Genomic DNA, 7,226 nt, shown 5'->3' with positions numbered 1-7,226 from the left:
TAAAATTTCCCTAGAATTAGATTCTTATGGATCGTAAAATAAAGCATTAAATGCAAGAAAGAACCATAAGACCAAAGAATAGATAAGCGTTTAAAGAATTCCTAAACTAACTCCTTCCAATAGGTCTACTAAAGTTGAGGGTGAGAGGATCCCAAGATTGACAAGATGACGCCGAATGCCTTCGCGTGTCCTCTAACACACCCCTTGCGTGTGACCCACAAGTGCACGGGTTTGTCAAAGTAGTAAATCCCAAATGAGTGGGTATCGTATCCACAGGGAGTATGGAATAAAAACACCAAGATTGTTACTTAACCAAGCGAAGATGAAACAATGATTGTGTTGATAAGATGTAATGTAGACAAAATAAAAGAAATAAGAAAGAGAGGCACGAATAAGTGAGAGGAAAGACAATCGATAAGAAGTGGGGTCCTCAGATATTGTTCCGCTTAGGATTATCGCTTCAAGTGCAAAAACAACTATTATGCTTCCTAACTAATGCCCAATGAGTCGTGGACATCCTAAGATACACGGTCCTAAACCTAAGGTCAACCGTGACTAACTCTACACTATACCCTGGCGGAGAAGTCAATCAGTCTCAACACCTTATATTGTGCAAAGTTGCAAGACACTCTAGGGATTCCAAGTGATAAACCCTATTCCTATAAGTAGACCTATCCCTTTGGTCCAGGCGAAAGGTCCTAGTCACAATTAAGCCCTAGATACTAAGGATTACTTCACCGCTTCACTCTGTTGCTCGCTTAACTAAGCCCCAGCGGAGTTCCTCTCTTAATACTTCACTCTATTGTGACCGCAAAGAACTCTAGGAAATGGAGGTAGGATAAATCACACCGATGGAAAAAGATGACGCTCTGCTACCTCTCGACTCACCTTCTTGACCCTCTGCAATCTATCTTTGTCTAATCCTCGTGGTGTGTCACTCACTCACAAAGATTACCAATGTGAACTCTCAACCCTAGTGTCACTATAAGGGAGAAATCATTCAACAAGCATTCAAGATTGGAACTCAATTAAAACATCAATTAAGGAAAGCATAATAAAAGATTAATGAAACAAATACATCCTAGGGTTCACAAATCCAAGTACCCACTAGGGGTTTAGCTCTCCATGGAGCAAGATACAATCAATAGTAAAATCGAAAGTAAAAACAAGTAATCCATAGGAGAAAATCCCCTCGCTAGTCGTGTCGATAGTCTTGTGGAGTAGCATCATCCTCTCCAAAGGTCCCCTCGTCAAGCCTAGGGCACACCTCACCGGATCGGTGCCGATGAAAGCTCCCTCAATAGCTATCTTCCCAAGAGAAACATGGTGTCGAAGACATAGAACCACTCCAAAAGCCTTGCCAATACCTCTCTAAACCCTAGCCGCAAGCCTCTCAAGAGTTGGAGAAAAGATGGAAAGAACGATCCTCAAATCGGGCTGAATCGTGTCTTTAAATAGGCTGGAATCGAGCATCCACACGGCCCTGTGGATGTTACACACGCCCCTGTGGAAATTCCACACGGGCTTGTGGATTCTTTGGAATTCTGATTTTCTGCGGGCTGTGAACAGTAACTACTACAGTGATTGCTACATTGATTTACTACAGTACCCTGCTATAATACCGACCAAAAACACTCTTGATTCACACTTTTCATCGAGGTAACATAAACGGGCACACGTTTATGCCATAGATCGCGTTGCTTCTTCAATAAAAAGCCTCATTGGTGAAGATCTTGATATCATTACACAAGTCGGGATACGCAAATGTGACTGCATTCGTGCCCCTCCAACTCTTTGTAATTGCTTGAATACATGGAGGTTGATACACATTCTCGTATCTTTGAGCCCAACTTGTGTCTTCGCATTTGTTCCTTCCATGATTTCATCAAATAGTGCATTCACGATCTACATTGGCTTCTTTCTTACATATCTGGCTCCACAACCCTACATGCACCAAAGTAACACAAATACACATGTATTAGTGCTAAACCTAATAAAAGTAATGCTCAACGCAAGAAAAGAATACTTTGTATTAGTAATACACAAACACTTATCACCCTCCTTTAATGATGATCGTTGAATTACCCTTGAGAAACTCACCGAAATCAACTAAAATATGCTTGACAGTCATCTCCAGCCACTCAGATCTTCAAAACTCCGGCCCCCTACCTTATTCGGCAAAAGAATCTCCCCGAATTTAGAGAAACCTAAAGTATTTATAGGATCGAGTCTACCACGGACCTAACCACGAGCTTTGTGATGATGCCCATGGTGAGTAAGTTATTACATGGGACTCCAAGTCACGTCCTGGCACGGCTCTCTGGGAGTTATGTCAATAAATCATGGGCATGATGAGTTTCCACAATGCCCATTGTGAGGTCGTTATGGCTCCTATATATGTTGCTTCCAGTTGTTCCATGTTACCATGGCTTGATAATGATAGTGATAAAGGTTGTACAACGGTCGTGATAAGATGTCACTACAGCCGTTATGAGCCACAGTGAAATTCTGATTAAGTAACTAGGTATCTTTTGCTTCAAAACGCCCCAAAATTCGCACTTGCATATGTCCTTCTTCTATCTCAGCTTGATTAGACAGTTCTTGTACAGGTTCATTTCCTCTTCTTCTGAGTGTATGTTCAAGTTCAGGATCTCCTTCAATCAATATCGAAGGGTTCCCTCGAGTCATAACCTAGAGCTGCACCAAAAGAAAGAAAACAAAATCAGAACGATGATAGAAAAAGAAGATGTGAAATAGAATGAGCGAATGAATAGCTAAGAAAACAAAGTGCAAAGTATCTCTAAACGCTTACTCCTAGGCAACGGCACCAAAAACTTGACAACGGTCCTTGCGTATGTCCCGCAAGTACACGGGTTTATCGAAGTAATAAATTTCAAATGAGTGGGTATCGTATCCACAGAGAGTAGGGAATAAAAACACTTAAATTGTTTCTTAACTAAACGAAAAGTGAATAGTTATTTGTGTGACAAAATGTGATGTAACAAAAGTAAAAGAAACAAGAGAAAGAGAGCAAGTAAAGGGGAGGTAAGGCAATCGATATAAGTGGGGTACCCGGATATTGTTCCGCCTAGGACAAAAAGTTTCAATAGCAAAAACCCTCTATTATGCTTTCTAACTAATTCATTAATGAGTCGTGGAGATCCTTTGATACATGGTCCCAAATCTAAGGTCAACCATACCTAACTCTATACATGTCCCGGAGGAGAAATTGAATAACCTCTCAACCTCGCACTCGTATAGAATCGCAATAAGTTCTAGAGATTCCAAGTGATAAATCCTCTTCCTAGATGTAGACCTAACCCTTTGGTCCAGGTGAAAGGTCCCTAGCCACAGTTAAGCCCTAGGTGCTAAAATCACTTCAACGCTTCACTCCGTTGCCCCTGTAACTAAGCCCCAGCGGAAGGTCATCCCTTAGCCCATTCACTATACTATGACCGTAAAGAGCTTGAGGAAATGGAGGTAGAATAAATCACCCCGGAGGGGAAAGGGGACGCTTCGCTACCTCTCGACTCACCCTCTCAACCCTCTCCAATCTAGCTTTGTCTAACTCTCATGGTTTGTTACTCATTCACAAGAGTTACCAACAAGAACTCTCAACCCTAGTGTCACTCTAAGGGAGTATTCACACAATCAAGCATACAAGATTGGAACTCAAATAAAACATCAATTAATTGAAAGCATAATAAAAAAGTTCAATGAAACGAATGCATCCTAGGGTTCACAAATATCCAAGTACCCACTAGGGGGTTTAGCTTTCCATAGAGCTAATTACAATCAATGATATCAAATGTAAAAGCAAAGAATCCATAGAAAACCGCCTAGATAGTCGTAGCGATGGTCTTGTGGAGAGTCTTCCACTCGTCCAAGGGTCCCTTTGTCCGGCCTAGGATACACCTCGTGGAATCGGTGCCGATGAAAGCTTTCCCACTAACCTTCTCCCAAACGGAGCACGATGTCGGAGCCATAGAACCTCTCCAAATCCCTAGCCAATACCTCTCAAAACTCTAGCCACCGCCCTCTCTCAAGTTGGGGAAAAAATGGAGAAAAGAATGCTAAAATCGGGGCTGAAATCGGGGCTGAAATCGGCCTTAAATAGGGCTGGAATCGAGAATCCACACACCCATGTGGGCGCCCCTGTGGATTTTTCTCACGGGCATGTGGAATTTCCACATGCCCATGTGGATTCTCTGTTTTACTCCTTCTTCGGCCGGCTATGAACAGTACCTGCTACAATGTTTGCTACAGTACCTGCTACAATGTGAGCATGGTTTTCCAAAAATTATCTTCAACTGCTGTAATAGTGCCTTCCCAAGGTTTGAATCTGCACATCGAATTATCTTGTATGTAAGCTAAATGATGTATAGATGGTAACCAATCACTCCAGATCTCAACCATAGCCTGCTCATTCCCTTATATAAATTCCAAATCTGCCATACTAACCCTTCCTTAGTTTCACTGGTTGGTGCAACTAAATTTGATGGATTTGCACGTGGCATGCACAGTACCTTGCAAAGTCAATAAAAATAGAGAAAGTTAAGCTAAAAAAGAAACAAGACAAAAGAAAAGAAGAAATAGAAGAAAAGACAAATGGTTAGAGCAATAAGCTAGAAGTTTCCTAGAATTCCTTAATGTCCCTGGCTACGGCGCCAAAAACTTGATTGAACACCCTCAAGTGTATGGGGTCGCCAAGTAATACCTTGTGCAAAGCCGAAGGATCGTATTCCACGGGGCTAAGGAGCTCCTATTACTCCTCCATCACTCACTTTCTAACCTTACAACTTAAGCATGGTGTACTACTCTAATACATGCAAGAATATTAATAAAACACAAGTATGACAATTCCAAGGCGAGCAAGAAGATCACAAGAGCAATGATGATAAGAATAGGCCTAGGGATGAGGATTCCCAAGAGGGGTCATCAAGATGTATGGATGCATAAGAATAAGATAGCAAGTGTGATTTAGACCGACGGATCTCAATAATAGTTCAACCCCAATTTCTCGGCCAAGTGTTGTTGATATCTTAATTCCCAAGAGGGGTCATCAAGATGTATGGATGCATAAGAATAAGATAGCAAGGATCCTTGTCATCTAGATCTCTCCAAGCCTCAAGCCAAAAACACTCTCCAAAATGATGTCTTCCTTTCTCCTCTTCCTCCCCAGTGTTGGCTGCCAAGAAGTCCCACAAAAGTCCTCCAAAAGTCCCTCATATACCCCCATAATCACTCTCCAAAAATGGGCTCAATGAGGACCTCATTGAGCCCCTCATTGACACTGTTTGGGGTAGGCAAACTCCACAAATACACTCGGAATAGTATCCATACTGGCTCAATGAGCACCTCATTGAGCCAGTATGCCTTCAAACAAACTTCTTTTATAGCTACAGTGATCATCCCGGGCTCCGGGCAGCATTTAGGCCGTATGCCATGATTCAATTCCTGACTTGAAACTCTCCAGGTGCTATAGTAATCTTGCTACAATGTTGGTGCTACAGTGCCAATGCTATAGTACTCCATCTACAGTACTTTACTACAATGAATACACTACAGTACCGCGACCTGGTTTTCTTCTATTTTTCACCCAAATTATATCTTCATGTCCTCCGTGGCGTTTCTGTGCCCTGCAAAGCAAATAAGACACGATTAAGCGCAAAACGGGCATCAATTCTTATAAAAATACATGCTAGAGGCAACAAATATATATACAAAAATACGTACATTTAGACACTTATCAACATTGATTGTAGGCAACGTTAAAAAGTAGCAAACGCATTACAGAGACAAAAAGACATCCTTCTATGGTCAAAAGTACTATAAGGACATGTAAATATGGTCTTTTCTTGGTCATTGGGATGAATGGGAATCTAAAAGAAACCCAAGTAACCATCTAAATAGAAAAAGTAAGAGTGTTTCACTAGTCTCTTAAGCATTTGGTTAATAAAAAGGAGGGAAAATGATTTTTCCTAGTTGCTTTATTGAGTTTTCTGTAGTCAATGCACTTTCTCCACCATATGACTGTCTTAGTAGGGATTAATTTGTTATTTTCATTTTTCACAATAGTCATATCTCCTTTCTTTTGAACTATTTGTATTGGGTTAACCCACTCACGATCGGAGATAGGATAGATCACCCCAACATCTAGAAATTTTAACACTTCTTTCTTTATTACCTCTTTCATATTCGGAATCAATCTTCTTTAAAGTTCTACATATGGTTTATAATCATTTTCTAAAAGGATTCTATACATGCAAATCAAGGGATTAACACCCTTGATGTTATCAACTGTGTATCCTATGACTGTGCGATGTAATCTAAGTTCTTTAAGTAGTTTTTCAATTTCAATCTTACTGAGATTAGCATTGACAATCACAAGATAAGCAGAGTTGGGTCCAAGAGATTCATATCCAAGAATGGAAGGAAGGGGTTTACGTTCTACCTTTGGAATGTTAAGAGAAGATTATGACCTCAAGGTTCTCTTGAAGGACTTAATGATATCTGAGAACAAAACCTGGACAACTTGATGGAAAGATACGCTTAGGAAGTCTAGCCTAGCATACTATTGTACATAGTAATAATACTATATGAAAACTATGGGTTTTCCCCCTGGTTTGGTGTGTGGTATGGTTTTACTTTAAGTCATGTCTAGTTACTGTTTTAAAACCATGGGAGCCCCTTGTTTTAGCCTTTGGTTTTCTCTTATGGTTTTACTTTAAGACTTGTCTATGTTTAGGAGAGCTCTTTTCATTGTCTATATAAAGAGTCTTCTTCTTTGTTGTAAGATCATTGAAGTTTCAATAACAATCTAGTTTCTTCTTAATTTCTCTCCACTACCACTTTCTTTTTCAATCTTAATTCATTGGGTTTTTAGTTTCAACAACTTAAAAATTCTCCTCAAAACTTTTCAAAGAATAATGGATAATATTCTTAGAAATGATAATTTATTATTACTTATATTGATGATATTTTAATATTTAGCAAAACACTTTCAAGAGCATGTAGAACATTTACTTATTTTCTTCCAAAAATGCAAACAACATGGCCTTGTTTTCTCTGAAAAGAAGATGGAAATAGGATGCAGAAGAATAGAGTTTTAAAGAGTAATAATAGGTCTATATTGTTTATTATAATTATTTATTCCTTTAATTATTAATTATGATTTTAATATTTTTTAATTAAATATTAAAATAAAATTCGTTTCATAATTTTCC

General features: G+C 39.6%; 1 long non-coding RNA gene across 1 annotated transcript; it reads right to left on the bottom strand.

Annotated features, from left to right (window-relative positions):
• Nucleotides 1–4,158: 4,158 nt before the first annotated feature.
• Nucleotides 4,159–4,775, bottom strand: LOC120260429. The gene is made up of 3 exons (XR_005536409.1): nt 4,718–4,775; nt 4,462–4,526; nt 4,159–4,342 (listed from the first exon to the last, which is right to left on the bottom strand). It is a non-coding gene; the product is annotated as an uncharacterized LOC120260429 (long non-coding RNA).
• Between the last annotated feature and the right edge of the window lie 2,451 nt (nt 4,776–7,226).

This window comes from Dioscorea cayenensis, chromosome 5 (assembly GCF_009730915.1).
Source record: "Dioscorea cayenensis subsp. rotundata cultivar TDr96_F1 chromosome 5, TDr96_F1_v2_PseudoChromosome.rev07_lg8_w22 25.fasta, whole genome shotgun sequence".
Classification (NCBI taxonomy): domain Eukaryota; kingdom Viridiplantae; phylum Streptophyta; class Magnoliopsida; order Dioscoreales; family Dioscoreaceae; genus Dioscorea; species Dioscorea cayenensis.
Note: the sequence above shows the minus strand (reverse complement) of the source record. Positions and strands in the feature narration are given on the sequence as shown.